Below are 11,351 nucleotides of genomic sequence, written 5' to 3'. Positions count from 1 at the left end.
TTTGCACTGCTGGGGCCTGCACCACTCTCACAACTGTTGTTATGTTCGAGACCATTGTTGCAGTCACTGTGTCAATCCATCTTGTCCAGGGGGAGGGTCTTCCTGTCTTTTGCTGGCCCTCTATTTTACCCAGCATGATGTCCTGTTTCAGGGCATGGTCTCTTTTGATAACGTGACCAAAGTACATGAGATGAATTCTTGCCTTCCTTGCTTCTCAAGAGCCTTCTGGCTCTACTTTTTCCAAGAGAGACTAAATGTCTCTCTCTAGGAGTCTGCTTAAACAAATCAGGATGCATTGACTCAATCAAGTACTTCTGTTGTTGTGTGTCAGGGAGCCAGTGCTGTGGAATGTGCCTCATCAGGTTTTCTTGGCTGGAATCTTTAAGGTAGCAGAGTACCAGGCTGCCCCCGAAGAGCCATCGGGAGGATTTGAACTGCTAACCTTTCAGTTAACAGCCAACTGCTTAATGATTGCACTGCCAGGGCTCCTCATAGAGCACTCTTGTTACCATAACAACAAGAAAGGCCTCTCTGTAATCATCTCTGACCTTTCTTGTATGAAAAAAGGGGATAAAGACAGAACATTTCAAAAGTCGGCAGGAATGCGGAGAAATTGGAATTCTCAGACACTCCTGGAGGCAATGGAAAACTGTGCACCTTTTCTTTGTAAAACAGCATGGTAGCTCCTGCTGAGGTAAAGGCACACATCATATGACGCATCAGTATACTCCAGAGAAAAAAAAGCATACCGTCCACATAGAATTTATGTAGCCATTTCCGAGGGGCATGATTTATAACACGTAAAAGTGAAGAGAAGCCAAATGTGCATCAGCTAAAGAAGAGATCAGCAAAGGGTAGTGTAGCCATATATCCTGCCAAACCCAACCCACTGACGTGCAGACTATCCTGACTTGTGGTCACCCTGAAGGGCTGGGAAGAACGACAGCAGGTCCACAGAGCTGTAAATCTCGACAGACTGCCACGACTTTCTGTCACAGGGCAGTCTGTGAGCTTGACTGTTTGGTTAGCAGCTGAATCCATACTGTGGATTCTGACGTCATCCATAAAAAGGAATGAAGTACTAAAATATGCTATAAAAGGAATGCAGCTTAAATATACTCTGTAAAGTGAAAGAAGTGTTTTTATTAGGGCTGGGCTGGAGGGATAAAGAGGGAGTGATTGCATATCGAGACAAGGTTTATTTGGAGGTGATGCAAGTAACTGAAAATTGATCATGGCAACAGTTGCATAAATCTGAATATACTAGAAGCCATTGACGTATGCTTCTTTGACTAGTGAATTTCATCATACATGAATTGTAGCATAATTCAGCTGTCATAGTTAAATAACAGGATTCAAGGAATTATATATGGATTGCTGTTGGGTGCTGCTGAGTGGGTCCCAGCCCATAGTGTCCTCATGCACAACCCAACAGAGCACTGTCTGGCCCTGTGCCACCCATACGATCGTCCCCACGCTGGCACCCACTGTTGCAGCTAGGGTGTGGGTCTGTCTGTCTGTCTCCTTGAGGGCCTTCCTTTTTTTTGATGCCCCTCTCCTTTACCAGCCACGATGTCCTTCTCCAGGGACTGGTCTTTCCTGACAAGATGCTCATAAAGAGCATATATGTACGCTCATGTATGCAAATTGCATGCAGGGAGAATAAGCCATAAACAAAAGATATTCACTACCAACAAGGGGTGAGGAATGGAGAAAATGGGAATGGGCTGGTAATTATGATGCCACATTTCTTATTAAATTTATATTTTATTTATATTATTTTCTATGTTATTGGGAGTTTTCTAGATCACAATAGATTAGTCTTACTTACCACAATAGTCACATTAATTCCCCTTGCCCTAATCTCCCTGGAGCAATACAGTGAAAGCCAGATGTCATTCTACATCTGGACTGTAGGAGAAGAGCTGGAAAATTATGAATCTAGCAATTTATATGGGAACGGAGCAGCTGCCTTCTTCCCCCCGTCTGAGAGAGCAAGAGCAAACATTTGCTCCCCAGTTGCCGACACTACTTTAGAATGTAACTGATTGGCTAGTGGGTTCCGTCCTCATGTGAAAGACAAAAACTTTGTACCAGGAAGAGAAAAGAGAAAGTCTACGTCCTAGAAGTTTATTACTCTTTCGGCGGGAGCAGATGGCTCCAGGTCTAAGACCATTTCATCTCCAAGATGGTCTTTAATCAATGTTTTAATCTTTCGATTGCTTTTCTTTTCTGCTTCAGAAAGCCCTAACAGCATAGACATAAGGAAATATTCGTCTGGCTTCCTAATGATACTTTATGTATATCTTGTGTTCTCAGATCCAAAATATTTCACATATCCATAAAGCTACAGAATCAATTAATTTCAACCAATAACTCAAAGTGGAATACAAAGTGTTAACAAATTAGTAGAAATATATTCTAAATAGATAACATAACCACAATGAAGAAAGCAAGAAAGACTATAACTAATTTGAATAATTTATTATATAGTATTTTGTCTGAATGCTAAAAACCTAAAGACACAAGCAATTGTTTACAAATGTAATATACCCTACTCATTAAATTTGACTAGCACATGTGTATACTATGACCAAATAAGTCAATAAATTGATTGTAGTAAAGATTCAGATTTCCCATTATCGAAGAAAGAAGTGATGCTTGAGAGAAATGAATTCATGGGTTTTAGCAAACATTTAGATATGTGGTAATAACTATGTATGTATATTTAAGTATGTTTGTATACCTGTGTAACTTTCCAAACTGTGCCTTTTGAGAGCCCTGAGAGCAATATCACCGCGGTAACAATAAACACGCTTTGTGGGTATGTCTTAGTTTCTAAATACCATTCTACGTTTAAACAAAAACAAAAACTAGGAGTTCTTGGAAATATAATTGCTCTGAGACTGATGCATGGAGAAGATTGTGTTAGGCTGGGTTGTATGGAGAAACAAAACCAGAGACCCTCATATATGAATTAGAAAGAACTTTATATCAAGGAGTTATTTGATAGGCTATGCGAGAAGGATATGATGTGGAAACCCCACTAAGTGACCTGGGCGTTACTTCAAACTAACCTATAGCAGATTTATGGAACGGACATTCTCAGCAATCTTCTCTCCACTCATCATGATGCTATTTTCTATGAAGCAACCCCAGAGGAAAACACATCATCCCATCTTCTGTCAATGCTTTCTATAGCATTAAAGTGTCACCTGTAGAATCTTTTAATATTGCATCCTCAGGCTTGACATTTTTTTTTTTTAGTTTTTTTAAGTTCTTGATGTGCTGAGCATGTGTTTCCACTTTGGGTTGTTTTCTCAAAGTCTTTGCACATTTCTTTAAAATATTTCACTTTGTCTTTTTTTGTTGAGTAGCTAAACATGTAATTGCTTGTAATTACATTCATCAGTTAATGTCTTTTTGTGTACACAAATGTAGTCTAACTTATTTCATGTCCTAATAACTTAAACAGGTTGTTATTATCTGATGTAGCTCAAAGCAAGGTAAAGAAATTTAAAGTGTGATCATTTATTTTAGGAAATTATTTAGTGCAAATTTAGAAAGCATTGCTTAATGAAACACTGGGATGACTAACAATTATATCTAAACGAATTCCCCGTGTAACACCCTAAGATTAATAGCAGGGTAGTTTTGTAATCAGGAGTTTGTTCCAGCCCTCTCAAAATATGATCAACATTTCAGTTAGAGGGTTATTTTTGAAAATTTAAAAACAGGCCAGTTATATCATCATATTTTCTGTTTGACCAAGAATAAAAATATCTTGTCTGTCGGTGGCTGAAATTTGACCCTGTCTCAAAAATTATCTTAAAGAAACGGTTTAATAGTCTCTCGTTTTCAAAGTATCTAAGATTTTTTCAAATAATCTCCAAGTCTGAGGAAAATTGAACATTGACTTGAAACATTCCCCCCACGTGGTTCCCTGGAGACTGTCTTAATGACTTACACAGGAGGGGATTGTGTTTCCAAGTCGGTCTGACACAGCTGCGCGATGACCTCAGTGTGCGGAAACTCATTGCATAAGGAAAACCTGACAGTTCAAAATTATGAGAAATTCTACAGCATTCAAAAGCTTATGACAGATATAATTTACAGATATGTGTCGGTTAATGTCCACAATATGTTCTCTGAAATAGGATGTTATGTAATTGGGATACACAGATGGCAAAGTAAACCACTGCACAAACTGCTCTGGCTCTCGGTCAGTGTCCAGTGTCTTAGCGTTTGCAAACTTGAACCTGCAATTGGCTGCCAGTGGGTGTTTCGTTCTCTCAAAGAAACCCCACGAAGCCTAGTGGAAGTCAGAAGCCTCAGGGACACAGTGGAATGGCATTCGATCAGCATCTCCCTGGGGCTGGTAGGCAAGGCACACATTGGCAACAAGTGAGGGAGCTTCAGCACCAGAGACTCCAGGTTGCAGGCCACGCAGCTGGAAGACTGCAACCAATCTACAGCAAACTATATAATGAACCTTGGCTCCCTTGGCCCCACCAACTTGATAATGACCCAGCCCCAGGCTCCCTTCCAAGCAAGTTCATCCTCCCTAATCCAGGAAAGTATATGTGGTTGGATGTTGCCTAAAGGTTGGGCGTTGTGTTGGGCATATCTACATTTTAAATACAATAGGATTTTGGTAATGCTCATATCTGAAAACAGACCCAAGGTGCTATGAAATTTTCTACCTACAGTCCAGGTAATATGTGTATACAACAGCACTGAATTATGTGGGTCATAACAAACTATGGATAGCATTGCAAAGAGTGGGGAATTCCAGAATTATTCATTATGCTCATGAGAAACCTGTGTGTCTGAGGGAGCTTCAAAGTGTTCACCAAAAAAAAAAAAAAGGAAATAGAAGATAATGGATGATTTTCATGAATTTTTAAAGCTCAAACTTGGGCCAAAAGGCAGATATTTAAACAGATAAAGGTTACAGCATGGTTTAAAATCAGGAAAGGTAGAGGTCATGGTTGCGTCGTCTCACCACACATGACTCCACACGCAGAGTAAGTAATCTCTGATGCCTGACTTTCGGAAGAAAATGGTAGAAAATGGACCGGAGAAAGACTCACAAGTCACCTGCAATGCAATGATACAACCTAACGTGCTGAAACCAGTTGTGGACTTAAAATTTTTGCTATGATTTTGTTATTGTATTGTTTTTCTTTTTTCTATGTTATTCTGTATATGAATCCGGAATAGGAAATCTATAGAGACAGTAATTGGATTAATAATTTCTTTGGGGCATGTCAAAGGAAGTTGGGGGGAAGTGGGGAGGTGATAACAATGAGTAGATGAAAGAAGAAAATGTTTAAAAATTGATGTGGTGATGATTGTACAACTCTTCTTGATGTGCTTAAACTATTGAATTGTATGGTACCTGAATTATATGCCCACAACTCTATTTACTAAAAAGACAGGAAAGAAGTAAAACACCAAAATGGGTGGAAGAGGAGACTCTGGAACTCTTGAACTTGGAGTAGCTTCCTTAAGTGGAAGAACTAATGATGTAAAAGGATTGAACAGAAAATTCCAAAGGCAGCTTCAGAAGGCAAAGCGTTCTGACATTGCAAAGATCTAGAGTTAGAAAATGGAAAGGGATCAACATGCTCAGCAATCTTTAAGGTGAATGAACTGAAGAAAAATGTCAAACCATGAATTGAAATATTGAAGGATTCTATGGGCAAAATATTGAACGCTTCTGGAAGCATCAAAAGAAGATAGAATTTCCAGAGCCATTGCTCCAAAAGGAATTAGTCAACATCCAACCACGTCAAGAGGTAGAATATAATCAAGAATTCATAGCATTGAAGGAGAAATTCCAGGCCCCATGGAAGGTATTGGTACTAGCCAGAGCTCCAAGAACTGAGGGAATACCAATGGAAATGTTTCAACAAACACATTTCTAGTTTAGGCCAAGACATTTGAAAGATAGCTGCTTGGCCCAAAGACTGGAGGATGTTCATGTTTGTGCCAAAGATGGTGATGCAATCGAGTGTGGAAAATATCAAACAATATCATTAGTATCACATGCAAGTAAATTTTTGCTAAAGATAATTAAAAACAGTTGCAGCAGTACAACAAAAATTCAAGTTGGATTCAGAAAAGTAAATGGAATGAGAGATAGCATTGCTGATGAGATGGAACTTGACAGAAAGCAGAGTATACTGGAAAGAGGTTTACTTGTTTTTTTATTGACTATGAAAGACATTCAACTCTGTGAGTCATAATAAACTATGGATCAAATTGGAAAGAAGGAGAATTCCAGGATACTTAATTGTGCTCATGTGGAACCTGTATGAAGAACAGGAGACAGTCATTTATTCAAAATAGATGACTTTTAAATCATAATTACCCTACATGTTGAGCAAATGATCTCAGAAACCAAACTATATGGAAAAAGAACATGGCATCAAGCAGACTCATGAACACCCAATGATATGAAGATGATACTATCTTAATGCTAAAAGTGAAGAGGGCTTGAAATACTAACTGATGAAAATCAAAGGATACAGCTTTCAGTATGGGTTACCAGTAAATGTAAAGAAACCAAATCCTCCCGCTACTGGACCAATAGACAACTTCATGATAAATGAGAAGAATTGTATTTCTCGAGGACTTTATTTAATTTGAATCTGCACTCAATGTTCATGGAAACAGCAGTCCGTAAATCAGATGATGTGTCATCTTGGGCTAATTTTTTCCAAAAGATCTCGTTAAAGTGTTATAGAGCAAACATATCCCTTCTTGGGCTAAGGTGAGTCTGACATGAACCAAGGTATTTCCCACTGCTTCATATGTATGTGAAAGCTAAGCAATGAATAAAGAAGATGCCTTAAGATTATGGCATTGGTGGAAATATCGAAAGTACTATGGACTCCCAGAAGAACAAGCAAATGTTTATCAGGAGCAAGGATGGGGAGAGTTTGTCTCCTGCACCTTGGACATGCCATCAGAGGAAGCAGTCGCTGCAAAAGGAGAGTATGCTTGGTAAAAAACAGGTTTAATGAAAAAGAGGCAGACCCTTAAGGAGATGGATTGACACAGTGGATGCAAAAATGGGCTCAAACATAAGAGCAATTGGAAAGATGATTCCACACTCGGTACTGTGTCATTCTGTGCACAAAGGGTCCCTATAAGTCTCACCCAAGTGGATGGTGCCTACCAACATCATGGCTGGACATGCTGAAAATCACTGTGATTACTAAGATGAGTAATACCTAGCCCTTTACTGCAAGGAACTCACAAATAATTATGGAGGCCATCATGTAAATCTAACATGTAAATAGCATTAAAAGACCGGTACTCACAGGTCCAGGTAAAGAGATAGCTGTGGTAGTCCGTTGTAAACTGAATGATGACAGAAGTCATGGAATGGGTGACTTGGGCACTGCAGGAACTATTGGTTTTGTTTAAATGAGAAAGAGAGTGAAGAGATAAGTCCAGGCTGAAATCTTAGCGCTGCTACATGTATTGAGGAAGAGTGTGTACGCATGACAGATGACAGAGAAGTGGGATGTAAGGATGATTCATTACATCCTTGTCACTGACAGGCTTCTCATTCAGTGGTGGTGGTCCTGAGACTACTAAAGTAATTTCAGTGGCTTTCTGCATCCCAAAGCATCAAATGCATTGCCAAGCAAATTTCAACCTACAGTGACACTCTGAATGCCACAGAGTTTTATTGAATGTAGGTTTTTTTGGTAGCATAGTCTGTATTATTTATCCATTATATTTGGCATAGTGCCTCAAAATTATTATAGGCCCTTACGCTACTACCCAAACTAAGGTGTTTGAGTGTGTTAAGAGGATATTAGTGAGAATGTGATGAACCTTCTTTGCTGTAAAATGTAGTTCCCTATGAAACAGTACTGGTTATTGCCTCAGGCTGATGAAGGTGAAAGAAAGTGGGTGGAGTAGTAAAATTAAAAGAAGAGAAAATGGTTTGATGCGTATACAGAGGACATTTTCACCATATTATCCATTCAAAAATACCATGGACCACCTCCAACCTGTCAGACAGCCTTCTAGGCCCTAGGGATTCAGCAGTGCACAGGTGGTACAGCAATTTTTGAGCTTACAGGTAATAAAAAATATGAGGAAAATATCAGCTAAGCAGAGGATTAGAAATAAGACTACATGAGAGAGCGAGCAATTGGGTGTGTGAGTAATCTTTAAAGAAAGAGTTCTTCTGGGACAGCTAACTTCTTGGCTGCTAACCAAAAAGTTAAGAGTTCAAATCCACCCAGCAGCTGTGCTATGGAAAGACAGTGATCTTATTTCATGAAAAATTACAGGCCAGAAAACCCCATGGGACAATTCTACTCTGTTACTTGGGGTCACTCTGAGTTGAAATGGACTCAATGGTATCCAACAACAATATATATTTATAGAAACACATCACCAGATTTTTCTCCCCCAGCACATCTGGCTGGGTGCCAATGGACAAGGTTCTGCTGGGTAGCCCAGAAGAAACCATGTGCACCACCCAGGGACCTTACTCCCTCTGCATCTCACATTCTATACAACTAACAGCGCTCCCACCGTCTTCTTTTCTGCCATTCAGCTTCTGATTTCATTTCCATTCTTTTCCTCCCTTATTTAAAAATTGTATTTATACCTCCAATAGACATTGTGTAGGTGAGTTAATGACTTCGTATCAGCACTGGGGGGGGTGCAGCGGAACAGCAGGGGAGGGGAGTAGCAAGATCCCCAGGGAATGATGAGGGTGGACATTGGAGACAGGGCATGGTGCCCCAACAGGCTAGACTGGAAAACACAAGCTTTTCTTTCTTGGTACGGTGTATTTAAAAAAAAAAAGCTTTGTATCTACAGAAGCTCTTGGGTGACGGATGGGAATGTGTAGGGGTGCTGCTGGTACTGGGCTGTGATTGTGAATTTTCTTCTGCATGATCTTTTACTCAATTGATTTTTTTGTGAAGGAGTACATTATAAAAATATTCTTAGCCTTTGTGCCATAATAAAAGTTGATATCTGAAAAAATTGTCTTAAAGCCTTCCAACAAATCTAGTAAACAGTAAAAAGCTTGATTTCATCTTTTAAGATGTGAAACAATATGTTATGAATAATTCCATCTATATGTTAAGAATGTACCAATGACAGATGAATTTGACTGGTATAATTTTTCAAATAAAAATGTATAATTCTCCATTATCTTTCATTCCATGCATGAATGTGTAGTATGATCATAAGTAGTTATTTGTCCTGAGATTCATTATCTCAAAGGTCTCCTTCAATCCTTGGCTAGCCATTATTCTAGTTTCTTCCTAATCATTTTATCAATTCTCTAGGCAGCTGGTTGAATGAGAAATTAATTTATCAAAGACTTTTCAAACAATCGTTTAACTTCAATTTTGCTTTGCATGGATGGCATCATCAATTGACCCCAAATTAAGGGGAGATCATACTTGAAGACCTCACTAGGCTTGAAAGTCCCCCGGGCAATGGTGTTTGGTAAGTAAGTGGTCAATTCATTCCTGAGTGCCTTCAGATTCAGGTTGTTCTTTCTTCTATATTCAGTCTGAGAACAAAAGGCACCTATAAGCGACAGACTCAACCACAAACTCTGCTGTAATATAGACACTCTTGATTATATTTAATTCTACTTTAAAATTTTCTTTTAGGAAAACCAGAACCCTGTTAGGTAGAGTAGAGGTAATGTGGGGAGCGACCGAACTGAGGATGTCTTCTCATCCCTTGTAGTATTCTACTTCTCTGATGGAGTTGTGGCCTAGGCTGGATGCTCACGGTTACATAAATAAACAACATATATCCACATTATAAAGAAAAAGTTGAACAAAATTGGAAGAGAGAACATCTTTAAAAGCAACGATGATAGCCTGTAGAAATTACAAATATAATCCTATTGTTCATTTTACAGAAAAAGGTGTGTACGCCCATAATTATATATCTTTTTAAATCAAAAATCCTTTTTATCCTCTTAAGAAGTAAATAGATTTTATGCTATTGCTTTAAGATTTTAAAAAATGTCCATATGACTTTTATTTTTAATAATAGGCTGCAGATTGTATTATAATTGAAATGCTGACAAAAGTCAGAAATAGCATGTCAAGACTGTTTTTTTTAACCATTTTCTTTCTTTTTAAATAACCATTTACTTTAAAATTTTTATTAAACGTATTACACTTACATGTAGTAAAAAGAAAACCACAATACGGAACTCTCAAGATGCTTCTTTTGAATATAAGTCTAAGATTTTACTATGAAAATATTATATACTCAGTAGGAGGAAATGCAAAGTAGAAACAAAAGGCCACTAGAACAAGTATTAATATTTATGGTATTCCTTTCATGCTACATAGATTTTATGTGTTTCAAGTCAAACTGAATATGATTTGACATTTTCTTTATTTTTCCCCTTTTAGTATGAAGGAAGCTTTAAAACACTTGAGTGGAGCTAATGGCTGGTATTTACAGACACAGTGACTGCATCAAAGATACACCGGAGACTTCACCTGGATCTACTGAATGGACACCTGGGGACTACCCTCTAGAAATCAGAGGGGAAAACATTTCTGGCAGAATTGTACCTTATCAGGACCAGGGAAAGGACAGCAGGGACCATCAAGTGAGCAAGACAAAACCCGAAAGAAAACAGCTCACAGTTTTTTGAGTGCCTGGCAATGGAAGTCCCTGGTCCATGTAACCAGCTAACACACTTGGTTCCTAACAGCAAGTTGGGAAAATAACCCCTGGTGATTGGCATGGAAAAGCCCAGCGTGAAAAGCCTGAGGGACAGAGCTCTGCAGTGACACGCAGAGGCTGGCCAGGAGGCAGAGTCACCTGGGTGACAGTGTCCTTAGGAGATGGCTTTCTCTGAAGTAAAGCGGAAGAGCAGGGAGCCCAGCACTCCAGAGAGAAGAGCGCGAGGGCAAGAGCTCCTTTGACTAGTGTTGTCCACTGTCCCGTGCATGGGACTGAGGAGGTGAATTATTTGGGAATGTAGTTCTAGTTTTACGTACGTAAGTCAGCATGTATTGCTATAAAATCATAGAAATCTTCATTAAATGAAAGTGCCAAAATGGGAAAGGAATGTTTTGCCCCATATCCTTTGTCTGTCTCTACAATTCTGAAGGCGCTGTTTCCATCTTTAGCTCTTCCCTGAAGAGTTATGCACGCTTCAGGGTAGACCGTGTCTAAATGGCAGCTTGGCATGCTTTGGGGGCAGGGGGGACTCCCATCGTGTTCATTTGAAACGTTTTTAGAGTTGTGGGAGGAAAAAGAAATTCCGAGGGGCAAGATCAAGTCGTAGGGTAGACGGGGTAAGGCTTCTCAATGGAATTCACACA

At 39.2% G+C, this 11,351-nt stretch overlaps 1 long non-coding RNA gene across 1 annotated transcript in view; it reads left to right on the top strand.

Annotated features, from left to right (window-relative positions):
• LOC123521356 overlaps positions 1-11,107 on the top strand; it is a 93,568-nt gene extending 82,461 nt beyond the window's left edge. The window contains exon 2 of the long non-coding RNA XR_006679809.1: positions 10,428-11,107. This is a non-coding gene — a long non-coding RNA (uncharacterized LOC123521356). The remainder of the gene's footprint in view (positions 1-10,427) is intronic.
• Positions 11,108-11,351: the final 244 nt, after the last annotated feature.

The sequence above is a fragment of the Echinops telfairi genome, unplaced genomic scaffold (genome assembly GCF_000313985.2).
Source record: "Echinops telfairi isolate 266 unplaced genomic scaffold, ASM31398v2 ScPeMD7_11;HRSCAF=52, whole genome shotgun sequence".
Lineage (NCBI taxonomy): Eukaryota > Metazoa > Chordata > Mammalia > Afrosoricida > Tenrecidae > Echinops > Echinops telfairi.
This window is presented reverse-complemented; position numbering and strand designations above follow the sequence as displayed.